The sequence below is a fragment of the Cyanistes caeruleus genome, chromosome 5 (genome assembly GCF_971803275.1).
Source record: "Cyanistes caeruleus chromosome 5, bCyaCae1.hap1.1, whole genome shotgun sequence".
Classification (NCBI taxonomy): Eukaryota; Metazoa; Chordata; class Aves; order Passeriformes; family Paridae; genus Cyanistes; species Cyanistes caeruleus.
The window spans coordinates 39,816,803-39,839,961 of record NC_141705.1 but is presented as its reverse complement, the minus strand read 5'-3'; the positions used below and the strand labels follow the sequence as shown (position 1 = coordinate 39,839,961).

The window sequence follows — 23,159 nt, the reverse complement described above, 5'->3', positions numbered from 1 at the left end:
GGAGTGATGTACATGAAACTGATGAAACTGATGACACTGCATTCTCTTCCCTCTTGTGTAATTGCCTTGTTACATGCTGATCAGCTGAGAGATAGCTTTTCACCTGTGGTGACCCTGACTAAACATAATCTACAATACCTACTAAAATTCTAGGATTTTGTCATATTAGACAAAAGAACATAGGAACTGAAGATCATTCAAATAAAAAAAAAATTCCACTCAACTGCTGAAGCATGAAAAATCTCTGGTTTTTATCATCCATTCTTCAAGTAAACTACAGAAAGCATCATTCTCTTTTAGTTATGAAAACACTTTCATATAAGAGACACATTAACTCTTTCATTATAGGAAAGAAGGAATTTTTAAGGAAGCTAAGATCTTCTATAGGTTCATTTCAGCCTCATAGAAGCAATACTTTGCAATTAACTCTTCCCCCTTGCCCTCCTTCAAACCCCCCCACAAGTACAAGCATTAGAAAAGCATGAAAGCTTAGCTGTTCAATAATTAAATTCTTTCTATTAATTCTCTAAAAAGATTTAAAGATTTGATTAAAAAGAATAATTTTATACTTAGTTCCAAAGAGAGGCCCCCTGATTCTTGCCTCCTTCAGAAGGAATGCGCTCTGTGAATCCTAACGTGAGTGATAGTGCCCACCAGCCATGCCCAAGTGAGACTGGTATTTTTTAACTAGCTGCATTACCTGACACAATGCCTTACAACAAGAGAAAAGAAACATACCAATTAAATCTACTCTTCTGCTGTTTACTGTACTTTTTAAAATCTACAGCTTCCTCAGAAGCACTTCAGCTTCTATGTTACAGGAGATGGTTCTTAAGTGATGCTACCTTAAAGTCAGAGACAGCTGAATGATTCCAGATTTCTGGTAGCCAACTAACAGTACATGTATTTTGCTTCTTGACTGAGCTCACTACACAAAGATCTCAAAAGTGAGGCAAGTATTCTGATATTTAATTTATAAATTTATATTATCTGTATATTTCAAAGTCACTTAAATTTAGGAAAGGCACGAAGGAGGGATCATGAAATCAGCTGATGTTACAGAGCCATCAATGAAAACTTCTAACCTTCACATGATAAACTTATACAGATAATTTAAATTCTACAAGATTTCAAAGCCTTTTTTCAATTAACTTCCATATTACTATGGATGCCTACCTAAACAAAGCCAGTTATTCTTACAGATGTTTATAATTTTTAATTAGAGGATGACACTAGAAAAGAGAGCATCTATCAAATATAAAACTTAACATTTCCTGCATGAGCAAAGATGACAATCTGAAATCAAAACTGAGAGACTATCATATTGTTGACACCAAGAGTTCAATTTTTTTTTTTAAACTGCCTTGGTTTTAATACTAATGATAACCTTATCATAAATAATAATTAAGATAGCAATGATAATAATAACAACAACAATAAAAATAATATAGGGTGTTAACACTAATTTTGCCAGAAAAACTCCCTAAGAATTTCTGAAAAAATTCTCAGTCTTCAATACAATACATTTTTGTGCCATTTGCAGTTTTTATCTCATGACTACATTGTAACAAAAGGGCCAAATGCAGAATTTAAGAAAAAGAAGAAACAGTTGTACTACCTGGAACTAGTCAATACACTGATGTTATATATTCTTTAAAAGTTATGAAAACACTCCTATTCTAATAAATGCTCTAGATTCACTTCTTTCCTGCAATATACTGAACATTTATGTAAAAACCTTCATATATCCTACAATTCTGTATATTTATATTATTATTTAATAGGAAAAAAGGCATGTAAGTTACATTATAGCTTTTCTTGTTTCCTTGAGAGAAAACTCTTGCACATATTTTCTCCTTATGGGGGAGGGATGGGGGTGGGGAAGGTACCATCCAACCCAAAAAGCCTTAAGCTTGGAGTACCTTTGGCAGGTAACTCCCTGAAAATTCCGTTCTGTTACCTGCCGGTAACCACAGTGAAAGAGGCAAGCACTGCTGGGGGTGGAAGGGGTGTGGTGTGTGCAAAAAGCTGTCAGGTGCACAAAGCAGCACATGTCTCAGAGCTCAGGCACTATGACATCCCTTTGGAAATATAAAACATATACCTAGGAATGAAATTATGTATTTACCATCACTTCTTTTCTCCTTGAAAGAAATAAATGTGTTTCTGAGAGCAAATATTGTTTGGACAGATACTGAAGTTGTGTCACTAAGAGATACTCCTGACTAGGATGGCTCCTAGCTTTCCCTCCATGTTGCCTTTGTAGATCAATAATAACAGTTTGAAGTTTAGTCACACATATTTTGTTTACTTAAATGAAAAAACAGAGTAAAGGTTTAGAAAAATTGGAAGCAAAATTAATTCTGTTTACTTACCCCATCACCACACAAAAAAGTAAATGTGGGTATTGTTGGTTACAGAGCAGTAATATTATAAGTAGACAGTAGAGACTACATTTTATAGCTTGCTATTTTTAGAAACATGGATCCTCTGCTATGGTGTACCATATTAATGAGTTTATTTGCAACTCCTCCAGATGCAGTATCAATATGACACACATCCTTGGCTCTTAATTATAAAAGTTACTGGATACACTCTTTCAGATAAAAGGGAGAAATGCAACCAAAAAACCCAACCAAAACCAACCCAAACATTTAAATAAAAGCTAGGAGTATAGTTACCAGACTAAAACAGACTACTGCATAAAAATATCTGTCTGGAAATAAAATAAATCTATTATAAAATAGGACAAAAGGAGTGAAAGCAGAATAAATATTAACTATTGGGAAGACATTTTAGAACTTTAACATTGACCAGGGAAAAGGAACACTTACTGAAGAGGCCCAAAAATATCAAAGATTTTAAACAACAAAGCAAAACCAAAATCAACCAACCAACCCCAAAAAAGTAAAGCAAATCAAAATTAATAATTTAAATATGAGATATTCCTGCACTGGTTGAGAGATGGTTGAAAGGGTTTGATAAATTCCCTGGCTGCTGAAGCTATTCTGCAAACCCCCCTACCCTTCATCCTGCTTGATGGTCCCCAGCAAAATTATTCTGGCTCCTCCCACCTTGTTTTTGTTACTGAAGTTATCACTGTATTTGATTCAGTTTGAATTTATCCTTCTTTAAAACACATTAAAGAAAACTTTACACAATATTTAGGATTAATGAAGTGGAATATATCAAGTAATACATATATTTTCCTGAAAGACTTTGGCCAATATGTGTGCATAATGCAATTTCCATTTTCACATAGATCTCTCCTGGTTCCTCACAGTTGCCATGTAAATGACAGGAGGTCCACATAACTTTCTTCTGCTCTGCTCTTTCCAGTAGATTACTTCTCAGCCTATAGTATAAATTCTTACTCTTAACCAAGTATAAGAACTTGTACTTTGTAACAATAATTTTCATCACTTTTACTGTGCCAGGCTTCAAAGTTATCCACTTCCAATCTAAGAAATTTTGCTTTCCAGGTGGTGTTTGGAGAACTTCAATAATAACTCCTTCTCAAACTGGTATTTTCCCACATCATCTCCCTTTCATCATGGTCCTTATGCATTTTATCACTAATACTCATGATTTTAGGTGACTAAACAGATTCTGATATGTAAACATCCCGAGTGCTTTACTGAAAATTTTGAAAGCACATTCTTTTCTCATTGGTTCTCTTTATCTAGAATCTATGTTTTAAAACTACTTTTCTCTGTCCTTCAGTTAAAATTAGATAAAATTATAAATAGTTCTTCTATCATAATTTTCTAAGTACTTTCTAATATAAATATATTTGTGATATCTTTCAAGAATATCTTCAGAATTTATTGAAATAAAATGAAAAATGACATTGCTCCAACTGAATCAAGAAATACTGCAAATGATGAACAATTTGGTTAGAATGTAAGTGCTTGAATTTTCTCAGTTCAACCAAAATGTAGTAATCAAACTGAGAAAGGCAGGAAAAAGGAGTTTTCAAAGCTGACATGTTGCAAAAATATTCCAATAGCAATACAGATAAATAAATAATGGAACCTTATTTTAAGCATTGTTGTTTTCAAGAGTCATACATCTTGGGTTGTCCTTCTTAGTATGAGTTAAGTTTTATCAATATTCTTGTAAGTCAACAGATAAAATTATATCATTTCACTCTTAAAACAATGGGGCAGTAGGGCTCTGTTAGGAAAATAAAAGGATAGTGACAGCTGCACAGTGCTTTGACCAACAATTCTCTGTTGTTAATCCTAAGCACGTTGGGTCGATCTGCGTAACACAGAGCTTGATGGTCTAAATTTGGCACATTTAGGGAAAGAGTTGTTATACTTGGATTTGAGTTTGCTGAAGAAGCTAAAGAATAAATAGTAAAAGCAAGGCTATTTCAGTTCTTTCCCTCTGCATGAAAAAATCCAATCTCCAACTCCCTTGATGGTGCAAATGGCCTGTAGGGAACTGTACACAATCATAAAAGTCATTTGTGGTCTTACAATACCAAGTCAGGCTGCTAGGAAGACAAACACTGAAGTATATGAAATTTATTGAGGCTAAGTAGGTCCTTACTGTCTCTTATGATGAGTAAAGAAAAACCACAATATCACTCTAAATAAAATGTTTTAAAAGGTAAAAAGGTATTAGAAGATGTTACATTAATAGTCTGTGTATCACTTTGTAATTGATTATGCTGTTAAAGGGAGGAAGGGAGGAAGCTCTTACTCAACTGTAGACTGCCATAGATAATTTAATACCATTAACAAATGTGCAACTTGAACTTTCTCATTTGCTTCCATAAGTTCTTTGTATTTATTCAAAGCAGCCACAAAACTCTTCCACGTCTAAACTAATGAACATTATGCTAAATGGTACCCACTGTTTAAAATGAAGACCATATAAAGCCTGTATTTATTTTGTTTGCCTATTTCAAAACTAATTTAAAATAAAACAACTTTTAAAAGTAAGCAAAAAGCCTTTTGTCTATGAACTACAGTAAGCTCTGTACTTAATGCATAACATTACTTGGTGGCTTGCATTAGCTGAAATGCGGCTAGGTAATGTGCCTTTTACTCTTCTGGCATTGATCCCACTTTCCTTAAAATGACATAACAAAAGCATTTTCATCAGTGTCATTTTGCTGTTCTTTTACAGTAATTTTAAAATAAGCACACATCACCATTAGCATGACTAATTTTGCCATTATCTGCTGTATATTCTGCTTTGAACTTGCTGTAAACATATTATTCACATATTCAGTAGAATGTTTCAGTATGAAAAGTAACAGAACATGGTTCATGAGTGCCTGTTCTCTAAGATCTTATGCCAGCAAATAAGTCTTTCTGTTCCTAAAATCCATTTAAAAGCACACACACAAACACACCAAAAAACCCAAAAACCAAAAAACCGAAAAACTTAAAAACAAACAGACATAAAAGCATAAATAATTTTTCATGACTCCTTAATGTTTTAGCTGCAGAGCTCAGATTAAAATTCATGCAATTGTTGTTACAAAAAGCTGAAAGCTTTTAATGTTATAATTATCATTTATTCATCTCTTGTCTTCACTGACAAGATACTTGAAAAACATTTTTTTTCTGAAAATATATATTGTAATGGTTCCTGCTTTTAGGAAGTCCTGTAGAACCTAATGCCATGATAAAAATTGATAAAAAATTATTTAAAAAATATAAAAAAGCATAATCATTTCTGTATTTATTTATAGTACTAGTCAATGAAATTAATAGGGTCATCCTAGGAAACATTTATTTGATGTTAGAACTTAAGGCTTCTCTGAAAGACAAATTTAACTCCAAGGTTTCTGTTTTTTCTCACATGAATAGAATATATTTTATTCAAATATCTAGAAATATTGAGTGCTTCCTGTTTTAAGGATAAACCAGAATATATCAGCTGACCTCTTGCTTCAGTGAATTTAGCATCAAGTTCTTTTATTACTGAAACAGCTTTCATCTTCCATTTTTTAGGAATAAAAATGACTAGAGAAGCAAATATCTTTAAATAAAATTCTTAAAAATAGTTTTAAATAAATAAAATTATCAAATACATTATAGATTATTATATTTATGAGAAGTTCATAGATGTGTGTACTTGCACAGCCCTTACCATTGAAGCAAAGTCTATGTTATTTAATGGTTCTTTGAAGAATGACTGTAAACTGACTGTAAGAAGTAGATGAAGGACTTTTGTATAAATGGGCTGCAAGGTCATTTGTCAAGAGAGAAACAGTGAAGCAATGATAAGCAGTTTTATCAACTCTGTCTCCTCCAGCAGAGAAAAATTCAAATCAATGATTAGGAATTCTCTGGAAAGCAACTAAAATCAAACAAAACCCAAAATAATGTTGCTCCATGATTTTTAGACATGAATACCATATGCAGCTTTGTGTCCTCTGCAAGGTAAAAGCTCAGAGGAAAGAGAAAAATGACCAAGCCATGGAGCAGTTTAAATATATATAAAAATTAAGAAAGGTTTGGATTTTTATTTTAAAGAAACTAATGGTGCAGAGAACTTTGACAGAAGTCAGCAAAATCATGGATGTCATGGAAATGCTTTTCCAGCATTTCCATGACAGCACAATGGCTTACTGTTTATTTCAACACTGGAAAGCCATCAAAATAGGTGAGAGGCCAGGTTTTAAATGAAGGACAGTAGTTTGAAGTGATATATTTGTAAAGAGATCTTTTCCAAAGATTATAATAGAGTCCAGAAGGTTTCATGTGCAATCACACAAACACTTGGGACAAATCATAATTATGTAATTCTTACACTTCCCTAAACATTAGCTCAAATTCATGGTTGAAAGAAAGTATTGGACTGGCTGGACCTGGTACCAATACAGGTTTTTTGTAGTGTTAAGGCATATTTCTTAATTTTACATGGAAATCACCCAGGAAATAGGATGTCTAAGGTTTTTTTACAGAAAGAAAGCTTCTTTAACTGTTAGTTCATTTGGTAAATTTAGTGAACATATTTTAAGGTATTTTAACATTTTCAATGAAACAAGTAAATCAACTGCATTGCAGCTGAATTAATAATCAGTGTGTATTAACTCTTGAAAATTATTTTTCCCCTCTGATATTTTTAATTGATTTTAATATGGTTTCTTCTGAATGTCTTTGCTCACGCATTACATGTTTTAACTTCTTAAAAATGACTAATATTAATCATTATTAATATCAACAATTAGCACTTTTTGTTAATTTCAGATTCACGAACTGATTAAGGTAAAAAAAAAAATTGGGCTCAGTATACATGTGCTTTAAATTTAATTCCTACTACAGCGAATTTTATTTCCTATGTCCAATGACTCAAACTCCTCCTCAAGACCTTGTGTTTTACATAAATGTGCACAAATTTCATATGTATCAGTTCTTATATATATACACTTTAATAATAGTATTACAATATACTTTAATATACTACTTTAATATATACTTATATTCTTTTATCAGTACTACAGGAATACTGAGTGTGTTTTGAAAAGTATCACTACTACATTTGTTAAGGACATTTACAGCAGTGTGGATAAAGGGTCTGCCCCTACAGACTATGTTGTTTAGAGAACCCTGTGAAGTTGAATTCAATTGTTAGGAGAACTTTTGCAACCTAAGGGAAAACCCAGGCCAAGAAGGTCAGCTCCTGATCTGTACAGCCTCAATGTCTCTTGCTGCAAGGGAAATCAGCAACCTACTCCCACAATGCCGACAGCCTGTTTCTCACAGGCTATTTATTAGGCATAAGCAAAACAATCCAAACTTTGCATATCCTGACTGACAGACTAGTTCTTTCTCCTCATGAAGAAGAATGGAATTCCAGCTTTTAGGCATTTAAGTCTCTTCAAGAGACCGTAAATGAAGTGGCAAATAATAAGTCTCTCTCCCTCCTGTCTCTGCTATCATCTCAGAGGACTGAAATTGTCTGCCCAACCTTAACATATCCTCTCAGTGTGTTCTGTAACTGATTTCATCCACCATGCAGTGGCTCCTAAGGGAAATTTCAAAGCTACTGTGACAGGTTAAAATTTGATTTGATGCATGTTACTGGAATTGTTGATCTGAAAATAGTCAGATATGATATTGTAGGTTTATGTGTATATATAAACTTGCAACTTTTATAGATTCAATATTCCAAGTTAGGCTACAATATATTTCTAGCCTGTAAAGTTGCTGCAAAAGTTAATTATAAATTATGTTTAGAAGAGAATCTCCAAGTAAATGAAAAAATAATTTTGGGATAACCTATTCCCATTTTTAGACTTAGACCCCATTTTAAAGGCTACACTTAAGATTAGCAAGATATAGTTAAAAGAATTGTAAATAAAAATATTTCTAAAATAACAGAAACTACAACAGGTTTCCAGAAATTATAAGTTATCACAAATAAAATGATACATTACTTTTTAAGAAAATATGCCAAATTACCTATTCCAATCATATCTGTCCTGTGATGCATGATATCATACCCACAGCAAGGATCATTTGTATGAACACACATGAGTAATTATTGTGCATACATAGCATTTCAGCATTTTCTGATACATTTTATTAAACACAGTTGTTTTTGCAGCAGTTGTTACTTTTTAAAAATCTATGAAAAATACCTTTTTTTTTTAAGATAAGAAGAGAGGATATGCTAAAAATTACCTGTGCAAAAATAAAGCAGAAAAAAAAAAAAAGGTGGATCACAGAGCAGTATTAGCATGTGTACTTCAAATGAGATATATTAGAATTTAAGAAAAACCTCATGGACTTGCAACAAATTTTCTCATTTACTGTTCAACACTTTACACTTATATCCCTTGTTCAGAATAGGGAGAATAACATGACTCTCCACAACAACACTGACTAAAATCGTCACTAAAAAATACTGCCTGTGCTTGAGCTTTAGCTATTTTCTTTCAAAACAGAAAAATAATTCCTGCTATGCTAGTGTATTTTTAATAACAACCATTGCAGTTTGGACTGTGTAAGGTTTTTTTTAAAAAAATAACAGCAGAAAGCATGTCAGCTAGTGATGCAACATGGATGGGATGTTAAATTTTGTCTTAGCACTCTTTTGTGGCATCTCAGTGTTTAATTTTCTGAAGTTAGTATTTTTAGATGCACAAAGCAGAACTTTAAATCTTCCAGAATTTCTGTGCTGAGTCTTTGCAATGGTGGTGAGAAAGGTATTTAAGATGTACAAAAGAGGGGAAAAAATGCAGAAGAGAGGGGAGAAAGGTATATAAAAAAGATACAAATTGAAAAAACTTTGAAAGTTACTTAGGTTGAATGAAATTTCCCATTTCATTACTAATATGACCTATCCTGTTTCTTCTTGAGAAGGAGCATTGTTCATTCTTGCCAAATGCAACGTATCATTTCCAAAACACCTCTCTAATTTTGCTGATAATATCACATTAACACCAACTTATGCACATCACCAAGTTTCTGAAAAGCTTCAATGTGATACTTCTGTGCAGGCTGTCAGTTTCTCTGCATTTCACTAACTCCTCTGGGATACATTTCTGTGCACTAGAAATTATCTGCACCAATAATATGTACTATAAAAATATATTTTAACATTTTTTCTTGTAGATTCTGGGAATGCTGACTACTATAGTGATTGATCAGATAGAAAAATGTAAGGAAAGATACAACTACTTTCTACAGTCACTGTAAATGTATTCATTGTATTCATTAAACTTGAAACCCTAAGCTGGGTGTGTCATTGATCTTGCATCATGGGGATATACGTGACTGCACAGATATCACTGTCTTCAAATTATGATTATATTTAGTTAGTAAGAGAGAAAAGATTCAAGAAAAGATCTTTATTTTCCTTATTTTCTTACTTACGTTCCTTCACTTAAATACCAAATAATTCATTAAAAATAAAGTATGGTTTAGTTTGTTTAAAAAAATATATATTCATACCATTGCATTTATTCATTTGAGTCTGGGGTTATTTACAAATTTAGTAGCTTATTTTTAGTATTGGAATGATGTAGACAGAAACAAGTACTACAAAGAGATCATTCTGCTGAAGAGAACACTGAATGTTCCTCTGATGTACCAGAATATGTAATGAGTGGCAACAAAAACTTTACAGAATAGTGAGGAAGAAATGCAGTGAGGCCAGATAAAGCTACAGATTTCTAAATTTGGGATGTACTTGCAGCTGTGAACAGACTAAGCAAGGCTTCTAAACAGCCCAACTAAAGAGGAATTCATCAAGGTGGATAAAACTCTTAAAACCAGAATACTTTTCCCCATAGAAATGTTTAAAAAAGTACTTATAAATCAAAAATATTATTTTTCAATAATAACTTAAAAAAAATCTCTCTTCAGGTAAAGAAGAGAAAGAATATACGAAAATGACACTTCATAGAAAGAAAACCAGGAGGCTGACAGCCAATGATCTCAATGTTTATCTACAAATCAATAATCACACCCATTTGTACATGCACACATTGTCCCAAGAGATTGTTTAAATAATCAAGAGGTTGTTTACAATCAGTATTTTGGCAGCTTCTCTGATTTACTTCCATTTAAAAGACTGGTAATAAATTTTTGCTTTTTCTTCTACACAGAAACTCAGATGCAGTTACAATAGTCTGAGGTATTTTCTTTCCCTCACCCCACCCCTTCATTTAATTTCTTCTTATTCTCATCTTTTATTTCTCCCCAGTCCTACTTCCCCTTTTGTTTCTCTACCTTATTAATGTCCACTGACCCTGTTCTTCTTGTCCCTTCTTAAATACATTCAGAAATACTATTTATGCAATAGCTCTAGAGGCTGAAGTGAGCATCAGCTGGCTTTTATCACATCTGGCACTGGCTTGGCTTCATCACTGGGTGGGGGAGAGGAGAGGGGCTCACAGCAATGCCTACCTTGTGGCTTGGCAGCAAAACTTAGTGTGCTAACCCATGACAGTGTGCAGGTATGCACCCTTACCACTTCCTGCCTGAATTCTGGGAAGGATGTGTCTGTTCCCAAATGCACATCTCCTCCTGCATGGCAAGGTGGGAGCTGCAGCATTCTAGTAAGCATTCTAGTCTGGACAACAGGGAGATTATGACAGTGAACACTTTATTTTTCATCCAAAAATTTATCTCAGGCATTTTGCTCAGATTTAGATCTTAAACTAACCAGTAATACACCCTTAAGATGATACTGCAGAGTATAACTTTCTGTCAGAATAGGAGTGTATACAATTAAATACAGAAATATTCACCAGATTGTCTTCTGCTGCTACTCACTTTTCAGTTTATTCCAAGGTAAGAAAAAAATTGCTCTCAAAACACTGATCACAAATACAAATTTTAGCCAACATGAATTGATACTAGAAGCTATTCAGACTTTTCCACAGGTGTATAAAATACATAAAATTTGTGATTATGTCTCTCCATGTATATCCTGTAGAAGTAAACTGCTATGGACCCAGTCACCATGTGTCACCATCACTTTTAAACCTCTATAAAACAAAGATTCTAGAAAACACTTCTTGGATCACTCTTTTCAGATTTTCCTGTATAATTTTTTGACAAGACCTGGCACAGCATTCAGCTGTCTACAGTGTCAAGTCCTGTCATCTATGGAACACTTGCTTAGCTGAAATATGATCTTTCCCACCATCCCATCCAAGACTGCGCAGTTTCACAGTTTATCTTTTCAGTCATTCACAGAATATGCCGATGCATGTTGCAGATGTAGATTTAAACTTTAAAATAAAGCTTTAGCAAAGTTTTAGAAAATCAAACTTAGTCTCACTTCCCCCTACTCCAGATCACTCTTTTCTCCCTCAGAATCTGGACTTATGGTGCTGAGCCATCTCATCAGGCTTCAGAAATGGGAAGAAACATCTAAAATACAAAAATTCATACTGAATGTCTGCTGATAAAGTCCTGATATGGAAAAACACTTCCTCTTGATAACACTTTTCATGAAGAGTTATGTCAAAAGGAAAGGGGGTGTGTTGGAATGGGAGACACAGACAAGGCTGGGACACAAACAAAATGAGACACATAACACACAGATTAAAGTCTGCAGTCTAAGCTCCAAATGTAGTCTGAATTTAGGACGTCAAGCAGAATCCTTAGCTCTAGAAGCAGAGTACATGAGCTACTGCAGTAACACAGCTTTATAATACAGCCACCCTAATCAGATAAAAAATCCACATGGCCAGAACAAGTATCCTGTTACTGATAGTGGTCAACAGCAAATGCACAAGGAAGAAAATACCAGGCAAGCACAAAGTGATAATATTGTTTTAGCACCCATCAATACAAAATTGCCAGGCCAGAGGCAGTTTATGGTGATGACACTTGCATAATGGCTCAGGAGAGTAAATTATCCTGTAAGAAAAGGAATATATACTAGAATCAGCTGGCCTGTTAGCTGAAGAACTTAACAATTCCACTGCTTTAACCTAAAGAATACTTTATTTTGGAATGGAGGGAATAATTTTCAATGAACAAGAAGGAAAACAAAGTCATGTTTTTAAGTTGATGTTAAAGAAGAAAACCAAACCAACCCCACACAAAAAGAAAACCAGCAAACCAAATCTAATCACCAGAATGGCTACCTTTTTTTCTTGTAACAAAAAAAACCTAAAAAATTGTAGATCTCAGATATTAATCCATTATGACTCCTAAACTTAAAACTCTTGAGTTGTTCAAATCTATGAAAATAATATTGATTACCATATTTTAAATCTGAAAAAATGTACACCTTTTTTTTTGATAGAGATTAAACCACTGTTGTCAGAGGAAAATAGCAGTAACAATTACGAAAACCACACATTTAATCCAAACATATAAGGACAAATGTAAAGGATGAAGCTCTGTTATATGTCTGTCTTCTCACACATATAGAAAGTTGTATAGAACTTCAATACAATTAGAAACTGGAATTAGAATTTCTATAAAATAAAAAAAAATGGCAAGCTCTCTTATAATAAAAATTACACTTCAATCATATTGATTTCCATAGACACTCCACCCCCTGCAAACTATAACATATTTTTTAATATGGATTGCAAGTTCTACACTCAGTCAAAGTGTCAGTTTCTTTGCTTTCCTCAAGATGATTCTACTCACTTTCCTGGGCTGCTTACACCAAAATATGCAGCTTGTTTCAACTATTACACAACTCCCATCTAACTGTTGTTTACTAAGAAGTTCTCCTTAGCTTGTAGGTGTCCCTGAAGTCCTCTTTTTGCCAACTTCACTGGACATCACCATTAACATTAGTTTTCTCAGCTCCCATGTTTCTGAGAGAGAGATTTTCCCTAGGTTACTCAAATGTTACTGACAGGTTAGTAGGTTACATCTGTTACTGACAGATGTTACTCATCTGTCAGACAGAAAAACAGATAAACCGCACAAGCTGTATCAGCAGTGAAATGTAAACTAAAATTTTTTCAAAAATTCAGTCATCACAAATCAGTTTGTTTGTCCTTAATCTCACTTTTGATCTAAATCGTGGATGGATGAGCAAAACAATTTATGAACAAAAGACCTGATATTAAAGATAATTTTTAATAGCAGACTATATTCAGTTTCTACTTTGGATCCCTTCAACAGCTTTTAATTTTCAGGAGTGTACTAAACTCCAGCTGTTGTGAAAGCTGCTGATTAGCAAGCATAAACTACTGAAATAATAAACAGACTTCTTTTCTTAACCTTCAGACATGTCTCTGTCATAACTGTGCCCTTATGTTCTACGTGAATGAGATATAATTGATTTTCATGTAGTCAATATAGTTCAATGTAAACAATATGGTTAAAAGATGATGTTGAAAAAAGCCAATAATGGAACAAACACTCCCACCTTCAGGACTAATTTGACTCTAAAAGACACCTCACACTGACATTTTATTATCATCTATACTCATCAACTTAACCACCAATAGTACTTTTCTTTAAAACGTCTTTAAAACCTTAACATACAACAAGTAAACCATGATGACTGACGACTTTCAAACAAAGACATTTAAGTTTAGAGAATGCACAAAAGGTTTATAATACCAGTAAACATAAGGATTATACACTACATCTTCTAAATCCTCACAGGAATTCTAATGAGGAATAAAGGCAATTACGATTCATTATAAGATGAATTGCAAATGTTTAGCACATCACTAGCACAAGGTTTACCCAGTACTGGAAATTAGAAATGACAAAAAAGGAATGCCATAAAGTTGAAAATAATATTTTTCATTAAAACAGTGGCACACATTCATGAATGGTGTTATATGATAAAAGTACATGGTAATTTTTTTAACTCTGAATAAATCCGTTTAAATTATGCACCTTTTGTTGATGGCAAATTCAGATACAGAGACTGCTAAAGAATGAATAATAATTTTATAAACAATTTTAAAAATACAGCTGTTAACAAATTTGCAGGCTGTAAAGACAGACTGGGGTTAACATCAGAGGACTTCCTAGAGAAGTGAAAAAGCTCTGTTTATTCAGCTTTGTGTGGGTAACACTTAACAGACTATACCCATGAATTTAAGCCTGAACTGGTTTCTACTATGAAATGATGAGCAATATATCTAATACAACAGTAGTTGTTAGTTTGAACATCATTTACCCCAGCTAGGCTTTGATTCAGTCACTCTGAATGTGAAGTCACAATGCTGAACCCCACTTAGGGAGGTGTGGATAGCATGAGTGAACTGCAAGTACCTTACCCTGCCTTCAGGCTCAGTGTCAGCATTCCACAGACTGCAGGTCAGCTCACTACAAGTGGTTTCAATAGTCTTTAACGTTTTCATTAGTGACTTGGATGTTAGGACAAAATGAACCCTCAGAAATCTTGGAGCTGTCACCTAAGTCAGAGGCTCAGGAAGCAGACTTCTACAAGATTGTTCTTCAGAGGGAACTTTATAAACAGAAGGAATGGGCTGACAAACTGTAAAATTCTTCCAAGACAAATGAAAAGTCTTGCACTTGGGACAGAGGAAGTTCATGCAAAAATACAGGGATTCAGCTGGCTGGAAATCAGCTTTGCACACAATGATTCATGTAGACCACAACTGGAACGTGAATAAAGGAGCTTGGCCAAATGCCTGCAAGAATTCACCTCTGACAATTTCTGTGCTTCAATAATCCCAGCTTTGAAAAATCTGAATTGTTAATGCTAGTGGTTGGGGCTGCAAAAGCAAAGGTGATCCAGTCCATGAAGCCCAGATGGATTTCTGGAAAGCTCTTAACAGAATCCCTCAAGTCTTTATCAAGAGCTTTGAAGAGACAGCTACATGTTTTACAAACTCTGCCAGCATGACTTCATGTCCCAGTGTGAGTCTCGGGAGCAGTAACAGTGGCATCACGTAGTAGAGGCATGGGAAGAGAGCCAAAGGAAGGTTAAACTGTCCAAGTGCTCAACAGGCCTAGCTTCCCAACACATACTGTTACCTGCATGCCATTTCATTTGTTCAAAGTACAGATCCAATTTATTCCAGTTTCATCTAAGACTATCCAGAACCTCTGCAAATGTATCCTTTATTCTGAACATGAGGAATATGCAATCATGTACAGCTAAACAAATAATCTAAATTGAATAAACTATTAGTCTGATGCGTTGTTCTAGTTAGGAGCTTTGATTCAAAAGTAAAGGCATTTTTTCCACTTAAAAATACACATTAGTTTACCATTAGTTTTCTCTTTTTCCTTATTGTAATTATCTGTCTTGTTCACTAAACACCATTCAGCACCAATAATAAAAGACACAGAAGTTTTAACAGACAAAAGCTATTTTTGCACTTATGATTCATTCTCCATTCTCTTCATCAAATGAGACAGAACACCACAAGGCATATGTGCAAAGATAATTAAAATTTCATAAAGCAGTAAGAAAAAGTCAACTAAAGTTGGGACAAGCGTCTTTCAATACCTTAATTTAAAGACTTTAATTATAAATTATAATAAAAGGAGGATAGCAATAAAAATCCCACCATCTAGCACTAGTAAAAGCCCAGCTTACATGGATTTAGATCTCCAGAGTATATGAATCTCCAAACTGATCTAAGCAACTGGAGGCCTAAGAGCTGCCACAGCCTCTTGCCTTTCTTCAAGCATTGTTAACTATTTCTGCCTGGGACTCCCCAGTTATTTGATGTCAGCCAAGAGAAATGACCAAGGATCATGTCTTTCAGATTCAGGTTCTGAAGGAGTGGTTGTCAATTATAGGGAGTGGTTGCCTCTTCTACATCTTTTTATTTAGCAAATTTCTCTCACTCCCATCCGTCACTGCCTCCTCGTCTAATTTGTCTCTTCAGCAGCTCTTGCCACCAGTGCTATCATCATTTACCTTCTTTCTAGCTGCTGACAAAGAAATCAACTGAAATGAATGATGCCTCAGTAAATAGCACATGACTCAGAAAAAACTACTAGTCAAATGCTCAAAGTGGGTCCACAGTGGAGTATAAAGACATCCAAAATGTCTTGTTTAGTTAGAAGTCACATTTGCTGCTGGAGATTGCTGTGGATTAATAATATAATCTATGTGTTGCACTTGACTTTTTTATCTAAAGTAGTTAGTTTAAAGCTAACTCACCTATTTTAATAAACTTGCAGCATAAATATTCAGTTTTTGACATATACATTACCCAAAATGCAATGAGTTTTTGCAGTTCCTTGCTTCTATGGGATCTATTAAATCATAGGGAAGCAAAGGACATTATACCTTATAATATATAATATATCATGTTAACAAATGCCCTCTCTCTGCAAGCCAAAAAAATTTGTTTCAAATACAAAATTTCCACCATTGTAGAATTTTGAAAGTACCATAAGGTAAATGTGATCAGAGAATGCTTCCTAATTCAGTTTTTCAGATTAACAATTGAATAGTTACAATAAATATCAAAACATCTGCAAATCTAAATCATGCTTTTTAAATGAAGTCATAATGATGAACAAGTTAAAAAATCCTAACACTATTATACAAAAATAAAGGCACAGAACAAACTATTTTTATAAGCTATAGTTTTACTTTATATTGCAAAAGTACACATATATGGCAATAACCTAAAAAAAATTGTATTGGGTGAGAACAGCCAGTAATGTGTATTAGAAATTACACTTAATTAAAAAGACATCTAGTCCATTACTCCTTATAATGTTTTCTGGTTTTCACTTGAAAAGAAATTTCACAGGAAATGAAACTGGGTGTTAAACATAGATTTCTTATCCAGAGAACACGGAAGTGTTAATTCACTGAACTAAGAGTGATAATTGGTTTTGAGCTTATTTATTGTAGGATATGTTGCTGAATTTGTCTAAACAAAAACAGGAGTTTATGCAAAAATCAATTTCTGTCTGCTTGTTGTATTTGCACTTGACTAGCTCAAGTAAAACCATTTTATCTAAATCCTAGGAGTTAGCATAAATATTTTCAAGTCATTTTACTAGTATAGATCCAAATTTAATGCTCCTCTTTATTGCAAATACAGATGATGAACACCAATACTGCACATTTGCCTAAAATGAAACATTAAAAATGCTTCAATCTATGAAGTATTTCTGGAACTAATCAATAATGAAATGAGAATTTTAAGAGGAGAGTTGACAGCCCTGGTAATTCACAGTTTTATGCATGAAGCTCTCAGTTTATAAATGTAATAATTTGCCAATTTTATTTATTGTGTACCTTCATTTCACTTTCAAATTTCAAGACTTTTTCCCAGAATGGTAATGGGATTTCTAAACATTTAAAATCTCTGGATCTGTCCTGAGTTTTATAATAACTGAATTTTGTAAAAAAACATCTCCTCATCCAGTTCTGTCAGGAGAATGAGAAGCCAATATTCTAAAAAAGTAATTCAGGATTAAATTACCTGAACTGTGAATGTGGTTAGAAAGCCTAAAGCATAGCAGAACTTCTATATTGCTATATATAATATATACTAAATATACTATATTTCCACATAGAAAGGAGTCCATGCAACTGTTATTCAATAGTTCCCTGAAATCATCAGACTAGAGTTATGAAACATTTCCTCACAGAAATATTTAACATTGAAACAAAAAATGAAAGCAGTTTTAGTACAGAAGAGATTCTGAAAAATCTATCACCTGGCTGAAGTTTCTATTTACATTTAGAGGGGAAAAAAGAAAGTAAGCAGAAGTCAAGGTAGGTTCTGTTACCTGACTGTAGAGACTTCTAATGTTTGTTATTCACAGAGGGGAGTTTTACTTCTCTTAAGACCAGGTGTTTGTGCAAACATATTCTGAGAACAAGGACTGTGGATATTCTGCTCTCAAGCTTTGCAAATCTGGTATGTTTCCCCAAGATCAAAGCAGGCAAAGGGCTATGCATCTAAAAAGATCAGCACAAAGGTTAAAGTGCAACCTGCAGACAGATGGGATTAAACTGTGACTCTTGGTACTTCAGTACAGTCCTACTCACACTATTTTCTACCCTTTCACAGACACCAGATCTTGAAAGCTGCTGGCAGTTCTCTTATGAAAAGTCACCAGCAGAGTTCCACCTCAACCTCCAATGAAATTCATAATGATCAATATGATCCAGGAGAAGTAGGAAGAAAATAAAGTGATAATTTTCTGGGACAGATTTCTTCAGAAAAACTTATCAGGTAGTTCAGGTAGCAAACCTAAAATCTGATTTGCTTTAAGACCTTACGTATGATACTGACATGCCAAATTAAATAGACTTAATTCAGTATTGAGAGTGTTGCATGAAGGAAATTTAAAAAGTGCAAAACCTTGTTTACAGAATGATAGTCTCTCAACTAGTTAGCATTGCTCAGGTATTGAGCACACAGGTTTTAGAGTACACTTTGTAGTTTATGCAAACATCTACTCATTCCTGGAAATATGACAATAAAAAGAATTACTAGGTAAGGACTGGTACTCAAAAAAAATTCCTATGGCACTGTATAAATCCATGTTGCATGAGCAACTTGACTGTTCGCTTTCTGTCCCTCCCTCTGCAAAAAAAGTTCCAGTAAAACTTGAAAAAGAACAGAGAAACACAACAAGGATGACTGAAGAGGTGGGAGATTTTCCATACAAGCAACTATTAAATGACTGGGGAATTTCAGAATAGAAAAGAGATGATTGCAAAGATATGTCAGAAATTTAAAGAAAAAAAAACAAACCCAAACACAAGAAAACTATTTCAGAGAAAAGAAACATGGAACAATTGTTCACTGTTTCTTACCATACAAAGCTTAGTAAGCTAAGCAGGAGGTGTGCATAATGAAGAAAAAAGATAGCACTTTTATCCAGGATACATTATATTGTGCTTCTGAAACAGAATATTGTAAATGTTAATTCCACATGGGTCCAAAAAGTAAACAAACCTATGAGTGAGACATCCATCAAGAGCTATTAAAGAGAGGCAGCCTCTGAGAAAAAAATCACTATAGAAGATAATATATTTTAGAAGAAACTTATATGCTTTTGCTCCTTTAGCAATCTTCCATAAGCACTCTTATAACAAAGATCCTGCAGTAGATGTACACTTCCTCTAGCCCAGAAAAGTTAATATGTATATATTGTTACTCAAAGTAGACATTAACTCGACAATTCATGAGCAAGAACACATTAATCTTTGTTTAGCATCAAATATTTCTTAAATAAACTACTATTAGTCTATTTTTTAAAGTTTTAAAACACTACTAAAATTCCCTCCAAAGAATCCATCTCTACCACATGTCTTAGTTGGGAAGAATTATAACCATAATGTAAAACAAATTTTAAAAAAATTGCACTTTCTCCCAGCATTTATTCATGACAGAGTGACAAACAGATTACTTGTTGGATCCCTGCCATCTTAGGCAATCAGGTTCCCAATTCTTATACCACATAACTACACAGAGAAGGCTTATGAGGTTTTGCTCTCTAGGTTTTCACTATTTTGAATCTTCTTTTTCGACCTCTTCTGACATGATATTGCACTATGTAAACCTCTGCTTCATAGCCTTTGTATTACACTTTCTTTTTTACTACAGTCAAAATTGCATTTCCATATAAATCACTTGCTAACCTACTTAAGATAAGATTTGACATTCTGCAAGCATGACGTGTTTAGAAAACTGGCTTGAGAATCTACTGACAATTTAATTCTGTATATAAGACAGGCACAGGGATATTTTGTTAACCTGTTTTCTCATTTCCTTTAGTAGAAAATGTTCAGGTTTTCTTCTTGGGGGCTGGGGAGAAGACTGGGCTTTTTTAATATCCAACAGCAAGGTTTGGGTTTTTTAATATCCAACAGCATCCATAATACATTTGGAAAATTGCAAAGATGTTTTTAGGCTGTAGATAGTATGACAGAATCATTTAGATTGGAAAAGACCTATAAAATCATCATATCCAATTTTAACACAGCACTGAGGGGTCCACACTAAACCACATCCCTAAGCATCACATCTATACATCTCAGATAATATTCATCCAACTAAATAAAGGCTGCAGTCACCAAAGGGAGTGGAGTCAGACAATTTCATCTATTTCATGATAGACAATTTTATCAAATATAAGCAACCCATACATACATAAATATTCCTACAGAATTCAGCTCACATGTAACTCTTTGATGAATATATAAACAATAGTATATGCAATGATGAGATGTTTATTTCTGAAGATTTGGTAAGCCAGGAGTGATGAGAAGAAATTAGTCTCACAGTTTACAATATCATAGACCATTAAAATAGCTTTAACTGGAGTAGCTGATATTCTTTCTGCCCTACCCACATAGTTGTCAATATTTATACCAAGTTTTAGCATCTTAAAATCTGTCGAGACACACTCCTTAACTCTATACACATACAAATATTCTTAGCAGTGACAGTATATTAGAAGCTACTTACAAACACTTAGAGGTCTGTGCTATACTAACCAGGCAAATGCTTGATGACAAGAGATTAGGACTTATTGAAATTAAATTTAGAAAAACAAGAAATGAAAAAAAAGAGCTTTTCATGTATATCTTCAAGCATAAGAAGTAGTTCTATCACTACTGGATGGAATTGATCCTAATTACCTGAGTTAAAATAACAACATGTAAATTATATTTTCCTTCATTCAATATATAACTTCAGAAAATGAAGCTAAATGCTAGTCAGAAATAACAATTTATCATGATGGAATCCTTTCATCCAATCCCTTTGTGGATGCACTAAAACAATTGGCATTTTCTAATACATTTATTAGCAACTGTTACCAAGTAGAACAATAAGATTAACAGATGTGTTAAAGAACAATGTTCTGCCTTAAAAACCCCAAACTTTCAAATAATTCTTGAAGTGAATGTATTTTCAAATGCTTTTGGGATGCCAAGATCAATTTATTTTTATTTAAAATGTAATAAATGGACAATTTTAATACTGAAAACTGTTTTATCCAAATTTTCTTTGACATATTCAATAAAATATTTCCTTCACTGTATACTTCAGTTAGCCAAAGAAACATATCTACTAGGATAGTTGTAAACTGTAAAAGTTTACAAAATAAAAAACCCTTCACACCATGGAATCACTGCATTAAAGAGGAAAAAATATACCAAACTCAAAAGCTATGGAGAAATGCTACAATAAAACTTTCAACTGTCTTATTATTTGGAGAAATTAAGATAGGAATGAAATTTCCTGAAATAAGAAAACTTCACTGGAATTTAACCCACCACTAACAATGAAGGTATTTCTGAGTCAATTTATCCTTACTGTATGCAATGGATATTTGAGGGCATTCAACAAAAAACTTCTCAGTGCAGTGTAATGCACTTTTCTCTAAGGTCTAGTAAGAAAAGCTCACAAGTTTTGCAAAATTGGAATTTTTTTCTATTAACTCCATTTACAGAATTTTCAACATAATTTCATAAAATCTGGTACAAAACTGTGTCTGTGGATTTTCTTTTAGTCAGATATTCTTAAGAAATCCAGATGTCTAAAAAATTTCTAAAAACCTTCTACATTCTTCCAATGATTGTTTTTAATTTTTATTTATCCAAACGTGAGAACAAAAGAAAAGAAAGCAGAGTAGAAGAGTTACTAACAAATACAAACCAGACCTCTCTAAAAAACCCCCAAATCACCACCAACAAAACCAAGCAAAAACAAACAAAAAAATATAAAACCAAACCAACCCCAACAAATAAATCAACAAACCAAAAAGGGAAAAAACCCAAGCCCAAAAAAGTTCTAGATAAAATACTAAGCAATTACTTTCTAAAATGAACATTAGTGCTTGATATTTAAAATGCACCAGTAGGCAAAAAAAGCAAAACAATGAATAGATTAATCAAATGGCTTTCTTACTAAATAGGACTTTATGAGCTATTAATATTCATGATAGTTCCAGATGAGTAATTCTGCCTTGAAATAGAGATACTTAATGTTCTTGCTTGTGGATTAGCTGGTGATTGTCTTCTTTAATGCCCAGTCATAGTCCTTATGTTCTGATAGCATCTTTCTTCTCCACCTCATCTCCCTCAATAAGAAAGAGAGCTTCCTTTAAAACAGTTGATAGAGGAAACAAATTATAAATTATTATTTTAATATTTTCTTGAAATTTCCTTAAAACACCTACATAAAGGCTTTTGTGGATGTTGGCTCATCAGTCATAACCTAACCTTTACTTTTTCCTCACCATTCTGTGTCATTCTCCAGAGTAAGCTCACTGAAAGACATTTAGGACTTCATTTAGGACTCAAGCACTTTAGCCAGTAACAAACACCATGCAAGTCAATCTGTACCAATCCTCTTGTCTGAAACAAAGCCACTATAACTGAGGTGTTTTGTTCCAGTCCTCATCCTCTGCAATCCTGTATTTCACAGCGCTATCTCTGGTAACTTACATCACCAAAGCAAGCAAAAGCTTCCAGGTAAATGCACTGATAGGATTAGAGATCAGCAGAGCTCAAGGTTCATAAACAAAATCTCCTAGTTTCTTCAGTATGATGCCCAAAGAGCCTTTGAAATATTTGTTTTATTTACTCATGCAAACCTATGGTTGCCTTAAATTTGTTACTCAATTCCCCCAAAACATGAAGAAAAATCAGTTGGCATCAAAATGAATTAACTTAGTGACATGTGAGAAATTTCAGGCACACTACTTTAATCCATGAAACAATATTTAAAACCTTAGATATTTCCTTTTTTCTAATGATCAGTTTAAAGTTCTGCCCACTAA

The 23,159-nt window shown here is 33.6% G+C and overlaps 1 protein-coding gene across 7 annotated transcripts in view; it reads right to left on the bottom strand.

Annotated features, from left to right (window-relative positions):
* The window catches only part of FSTL5 (follistatin like 5), a 380,792-nt gene that overhangs the window by 89,262 nt on the left and 268,371 nt on the right, over positions 1–23,159 (bottom strand). The window lies entirely within an intron of this gene.